Source organism: Arachis duranensis, chromosome 10 (assembly GCF_000817695.3).
Source record: "Arachis duranensis cultivar V14167 chromosome 10, aradu.V14167.gnm2.J7QH, whole genome shotgun sequence".
Taxonomy (NCBI): domain Eukaryota; kingdom Viridiplantae; phylum Streptophyta; class Magnoliopsida; order Fabales; family Fabaceae; genus Arachis; species Arachis duranensis.
This window is the reverse complement of record NC_029781.3, coordinates 14,793,875-14,800,760: the sequence shown is the minus strand read 5'-3', so window position 1 is coordinate 14,800,760 and position 6,886 is coordinate 14,793,875.

Here is a 6,886-nt window from a genome sequence, read left to right as displayed (position 1 = left end):
CAGCCATACGTCTTATAACTCATTCGGCAATCAGCCATAAATCAATATCACACACAGCTATTCTGGCTCATAACAAAAACAGTACTTCCATCATTCAACATCATCAAATTCATAAAACCGGCATTTAAGCCATAACTCACAAGCTTCTCGGCAGAGTCCCAAGTCTTTAGGGAAGGTCAAACTATATCAATTCCTTAAAATTCATTGAAACTCTTAAAATCATGGATTCTCGATTCAAGTAAATAAAACTGAATTTATTATGAAACCGAACCATACAAAATCACAAGTTCCAACCCGGTCCAAAAATTAACTCATTTGAAACGGAACCGGTTCATTTGAATCAAACCGCTTTCAAATTTCTTTTTGGAACCCATTTTTTTCCAACTCTTCCAAAATGCCTCAAACTTGATTACTCAATCAAAAGTCTAGGTTCCTTTAAAATTCACTAAAAGCTCCTTTTTATATTAAAATCAATATCAGAGCTTCATTCTTTCCTTCGGTGATTCAAACAGTAAAAATAGTTCAGTTCTAAATAAACCGAACTCAACGTATAAAGTTCGTTAAATAACTTAAGCTTGAAAACATAAATATCCTCTTAATAAATCAAATAATATAATCTCTCAAATCCAACCCTTTTTAAATAACCTTTCAATCAAGACTAAGATTTTATAGAAATTTCGACAGCACCTCCCCTAAAACTTAGACTTTTGCCACCCGGTTCGGGTCCCAACTAAATCGTTTCTCATTCCTTTTCAACAGCTCAAAACCAGAAATCAATCCAAAAGCAAGCTAAATCCAACAGTCGCCTCAGTGACATATCCCGAGGAAAACCATTTCAAAAATCAACTTAATATCAACCGATTTAACTCGTTTCCAAAACTTTATAGAAACGGCTCAATAACAAATCATTTGTCCAAGACCAAGTCATTTGAAGTAAACCAGGCTGAATTCAACAGTGCATTCGACTTTTAATATCATCAAAATAATTAACTCAATTTAAATCAATCCTCAACGGATTAAACTCAGATATCAAAGCTTCAAAGAAATCAACTCCAAAAGCATTTCATTTTACAAATCCACACCACGATCCATTCACCAAAACCAAATAATAATTACATTCATCCAGGACAATCAACAACACATAAGGATTATACAATCACCAAATACATTATCTCACATCAGTATCCATATGTAATAATTCCAATAATAAACTATAGTTTTCAAAAAGCGCCCCTACCTCAAAATGCAATTCCATAGTCCAAACGTGTCACATAATCCTTTCCACCTCGACCCGAGATCAACAATCAAAATCCCGGCAGCCAAAACCTCGGTTCCAAGCCACTTTTGCAACAGCCTCAACAACTCTAATCGCAACATACAACAACCAAAACTCAAACGTACAGCAATTAACGCCACAAACCTCAGCGTATGATAACAGAACAATAACAAAAAGCTTTTTCAAGTCGAAACGCTTACCGAACAAAGAAGGAATGGCTGAACCGAAATAGCGGCAATCTCCGAGCCGGTTTAGCGGCAACTCAGCAGCCACCTCAAGCGACAGCGGTGACAAATTCCGATCACGACAACTGGAACCAACACGCAATGGCTATAATATTCTCGGAATTCAAAAAGGACAGAAACCACAATTAAAACCCTTACTGGCAAACTTTTCCGGCGACGACAGCAGGGTCTCAAGTGGCAGAAACTCAGCCCGAAGCTCCGGTGGTGATCTCAGAAGCCACATAACCACTCCCGGCGGTCAAAAACACAGAGATGCAGCTCCTTTCTCTGGCAGCTTGTACCGCAGCGACCCAGGCAGCGGCATCAACTGAACAGCAACCCCGATGATGGCAGAGGCTCCGACCGCTTCAACAAGGCATGGTAGAGGTAGAAATGGAGTAGTACAGCAACAAAAACCCAACCTCCATCCCTTCTCACTCATCGAGCGCGCTCTCTGTTCTTCGTGGTGCTCAATCGGCGGCAGTGAACTGCGAGGAGGTCAACGGCAGCGACACAAGGCGCGGTGATGACGCAGCTGACGATGGCGGAAGGCACAAACGTCGACGGCTTCTTTGGTGGCGCCAGGGAGCGACGGCGATGCACGAAGCATCTCCAGTGACGGCAACGGCGCGGTGGCGGCTTCCTCACAATAGTGACGGGCTGGGACGAACGGGTCGACGGCGACAGGTCAGACCCGCGTTTCCCCTTCCCGCGGCCGAGCTCTCTCTCACGCTCGTTCTTCCTCTCTCTTCCTCAGCCTGGTTCGGTGGCTTCATGGTGGCAGGGACGGCAGGACGCGGTGGCGCGAGCGGTGGCGTGGCGACGAGGCGACGACAACGCGATGAGCTTCCTTCCACCTCTCCTCTGCCGTAACTCAGTCTTCCTTTCCCTCTCTGCCTCAGTTTCTTTCTTTCATGGAAAATGGGAAGCCGTGTGTGTGTGTGTGTGTTTTGGGGGAAGGGAGGTTTGCGGCTGCTGCTGCAGCTTCTAAGTGGGTGGGTTGTTGATGGGGGAAACGGGTAACGGGTTAGGGTTTCAGGGTTAGGGTTTTATTTTCAAAAAAATTAGAGTTAGGGGCATTTTAGTAATCTTACTTAAAAATAGGGATAATATAGTAATTAGAAATAAATTCTAATTCAACAATGATAATGTATAAAAATACTATTTGCTCATCAATTTCACAAATTACTTTCAATAAAATGCCCAAATCTAAAAATTAGAAATAATATAATCAATTTCTCTATTTTCCAAAATAGCAGTACTAATATTTAAAATATTAGTTACTTAGTCCAAAACATAAAATTCTTATTATTTCACAACTGCTAAATTTATAATTTAAATATAGAAAATAATCCAATAATTGTAAAATCGGATAATAATCATAACTCATCCCAAATCCAATAAATCAAAACTTGCCTTAATTACCTTTAATAAAATAATTTCTGAAATTAAGGCTATAAATAACCATATGATTTGAAACTTGATCATAATAAGACTTTTCAAAGATTTTGGGCCTTACACAACCCAAGCCAACAAAAGAACAACAAAGCTTCTAATTAGCTTAACTTTTTCAGGTGGACAGATTAAAAAAAAAAATAGATCAACATCAACAAAAAGGGACAGCAACATTTCAGATCTCGAGGTAAACAAAAAGCATCAAAGGACGTAAACAAAAAAGTGAGCAGAAAAAAACACAGAGAACAATAGAATCTTCGAGGCAACGGATGAATGAATAACAATAACAAAATCATATCTTGTTCTTAAAGGTAAAAAGACAATCACAATCAACGCAGATTAATAGTTGGAGAAAGAACTAATTTTCAAAATCATATAATCAAAACGCAGATCAACCTCAAGAATTCCAGCAGCAATATGTCAACAATATATCAGATAAGCGAACAAACTGCAATTCAATCTCAAGAATAGCATGATTGTATGATGAACATAATTCTAAACAGCAATGTTTACGCACAATCCAGTTGAATCGGTAAGCACATGGCAGCAAAATCATCATCGATATAGTGGAAAAATAGGATCACACAATCTCATTAATTACAGCAACAACCATAAGTCCATTTTCAATATATAGGTCCAAAATATGAACTTTTCATGTGTCGACTTCAGTAGAGATAGAAAAGTACTGGTCCATTTATAATAACATTATTTTTTTGGGTCTAATTTATTCAGAGTTCAAACAATACAATTTAAATTTGAAAAGGGTTCGAATTCTGGTGTTGGACTGAGGGAGAGTGTGTATGTTCTGTAAGACCAAAAAAAATAGAGAGAGACAAATATATAAAAGACATTAATAGATAAAAATAAATAAGTAAATAAATCGGGAAGGTGAATTTTGGCCACAAAAGTGTTTGCCTCATGTTAATTCGAAGGTGAATGAAGAAATTTGAGAAGTTGGGCCCAAGTGTGTTCGCTCCAAAATCAAATAATTAACCAAAATTATTCAAACTTAGTAAAATTAAAGAGGAAAATGGACCAGAATCTAGAAGAATAGAACTACAACAGGGCAAAAAGAAAAGGGATAGGGGTGCTGCAGCGGCGGTGGATGGGGGACGCAACTACAAGCGGCAGGGGCCAGTGTGCTGGAACTGTGTCGGTTCTCTGTGGAAAGAAGAGAATCTAGCAGCTCCTGCTTGTATTGCTTGTGCTATAACTGCTTGTTCGGCTTGTGTTGAAACTCCGTGAAAAGAAGATAAAAAAATTTTGAATGAACAATTTGGAGAATAAAAATGATAACAACGTGACCCATTCCTTATCTTTGTTGTTTGAAACTATGTTGCAGTAACAACATAAAAATATTACGAAAAAGAGCTAATGCAAAAGACGAAAATCTGTTACTAGGAGAAATCATCATCAAACTAATCATGAATTGAAGGAAGATATAAACAATATAAACTAATTACATGAGAGTGAAAAGGAACAATGATGGAAAATTTATTCACCTTAAGTGGCTTGGCAGAAATTATAGAACCAAAAATCATGGTTTCTTTATCACTTCAACCCTTTGGTTAAATTTAAGAGCCTTCTTCTCAATGATTAAAAGGACATGATTATTGTGCAGAGGAATAAGCTCAGTATTCGTGCAAAATCTATCTAAAATCTAAAATAAGAATTATAAAGTGGTCGAGGGTGAAGGAGGCGCAGAGTAGGTTATGAAGAGGGGAGACACTGAATGCTAAAATATTTGGTGGTTTTTGAAATCCTAACAACTTCATCTCAATCAGATTTTCCGGCTTTTACTTAACTATCTTTTTTTATTTCAAATTTTGCTACAACGTTGGGTGGTTTTTTGAAATTCTAACAACTTCATCTCAATCAGATTTTCCGGCTTTTACTTAACTATCTTATTTGATTTCAAATTTTGCTAAAACGTTGGGTGGTTTTTTGAAATCCTAACAACTTCATCTCAATAAGATTTTTCGGCATTTACTTACAAAGCTTATTTGATTTCAAATTTAAATTTTTTAACTATCTGAGTTGAGTAGCCCATTTCTCCTATTACTTAATGTAACGATTTATTTAATCAAGTTATCCTTCTATTTAATTATTTGTAACTGAAAAAAAAAAGCCTTCTTCTAAATAATAGACCGTAAATCCAGAGAATATAGGCAAATTCGTTTTTTCTTTTACTTATCTTCAAAACAAACTTGATAATATCTTATATTTAAAATGAGTTTGGTCGACTATATAATAACAGATTTCACCTAAGTATTATTGTAAACTCATTATCTCCACTCTTCTTCTTATAAAATTTTGGGTGCCAACAACAGTCGTCTGTGGGTTTCATTAATTTCCACCTACACATTCTTCCAGGTACCACCATTTTCATTGTTAAACACTAATCTCCTTTCCAATTGTTATAATCAAGGTTTTGTTGTACTTAATTTTCCAAGTAGTTCAAAATCTCATTACTAGAGTTATATAACTATTTCCTTTCATTCGTATGACAATATTGCTTGTTTTTTCCTATTAGCTCTGGTTTCGTCTTTAAGATTAATTGCTATGCTCCAAACTAACTCTTTAAACTCTATACCCCAAAACTCGTTAGTTATTAGGTGCTTCACTTAAATTTTTAAATAGGTTTCTTAAATTTCTCCTACACAATAAGAAAACTCCAAATGTATTTAAATTTATCTCATCGTCTCAAAGTTATTATTGCCAAAAAGTTTTAACATGAAAAGCTTTATTGCAATAATGCTAGTCGGTGTGCATGTCATCAGAGAGCTAATCAGTAGAAACATTCAAATAAAAGAATTACAACACAGCAATAACACAACATAGTTTCAAAAGAACATTTAAAACACAGCAACAACACAACACCTATAGGAATATTGAAAACAAAGCAACACAGAAAGAAATATCTAACAGTCAGCATTCTCGGGTGCTCTAAATTGAACGTGTATGCTTAAATTGCCAAAGGGTAAGTTTCACTTGGAAATTCAAAAGCATCCAAACGAAGGAAACTTCAATAACAGCTTAAATCCAAATTGACAAGCCCTTTAAATTTAAGCAACAAGCAACTTGAGAACTAAAGCAAGCTTAACAAGGTTCAGCAATGAACTAAAGCAGTAATTTTTAGATAGTTTAACTAAAATAAAACCAAAATAAAACCAAAATTATAATACGCAACAGGAGTAGATTTAACTAACGATTTAAAATTTCAATCTCAGTAGCACTAACAGAATCATAAAATTGAACATTGCATAAAGGAAAAGATAGAAAAATGTGAATACAGCAGAATACTCAAAGTCAATATACATTTGATTAATCATCTAAGAAACAAAATTAAAAAATTAAAAAAAATTAAAAAAACAAGCAGGACAGAAGAAACGAAGTCTGAAGAACACAATGCCAGAACCAAAAATTAAAAGTTTAAAAAAAATGCCAGAAAATTGAAACCCAGAACTTACCCGCGACGTGAGAGACCCGCGACGTGAGAGACCCGCGACGGTGAGTGAGCAGCGACGGTGAGTGAGCAGCGGTGGCGACTGGCCCACGCGGTGACTGGCCCGCGACGAGCATATACGGTTAAGAAGAGAAGAGTGACGGCAGCTGGGGGAGCTGACAGTGGCTAGTGGGATGGTGGCTGGGGGCTAATGTGGGCGGCGCTCTTTTCTCCCCTAGGTTAAGCAACTAGGGATTTTGGTTTCTATGAGAGAGTGAGACAGATGGAGAGGGGGTCGGGTGATTATGGTATTGGGCGTTTTTTAGGATTCAGAAAATATTTAGGCTCACACTAAGGTTTGGTTTTTTCGATTATTGAACAAAGATGAAGTGAGTTAAATATATAATGGGTTATATTGGCTATGGAGTTATAAATCAGTTTGACATAGTATCAAGTGCATTTTTCTTTTCATTGAGGGTAGGGGTG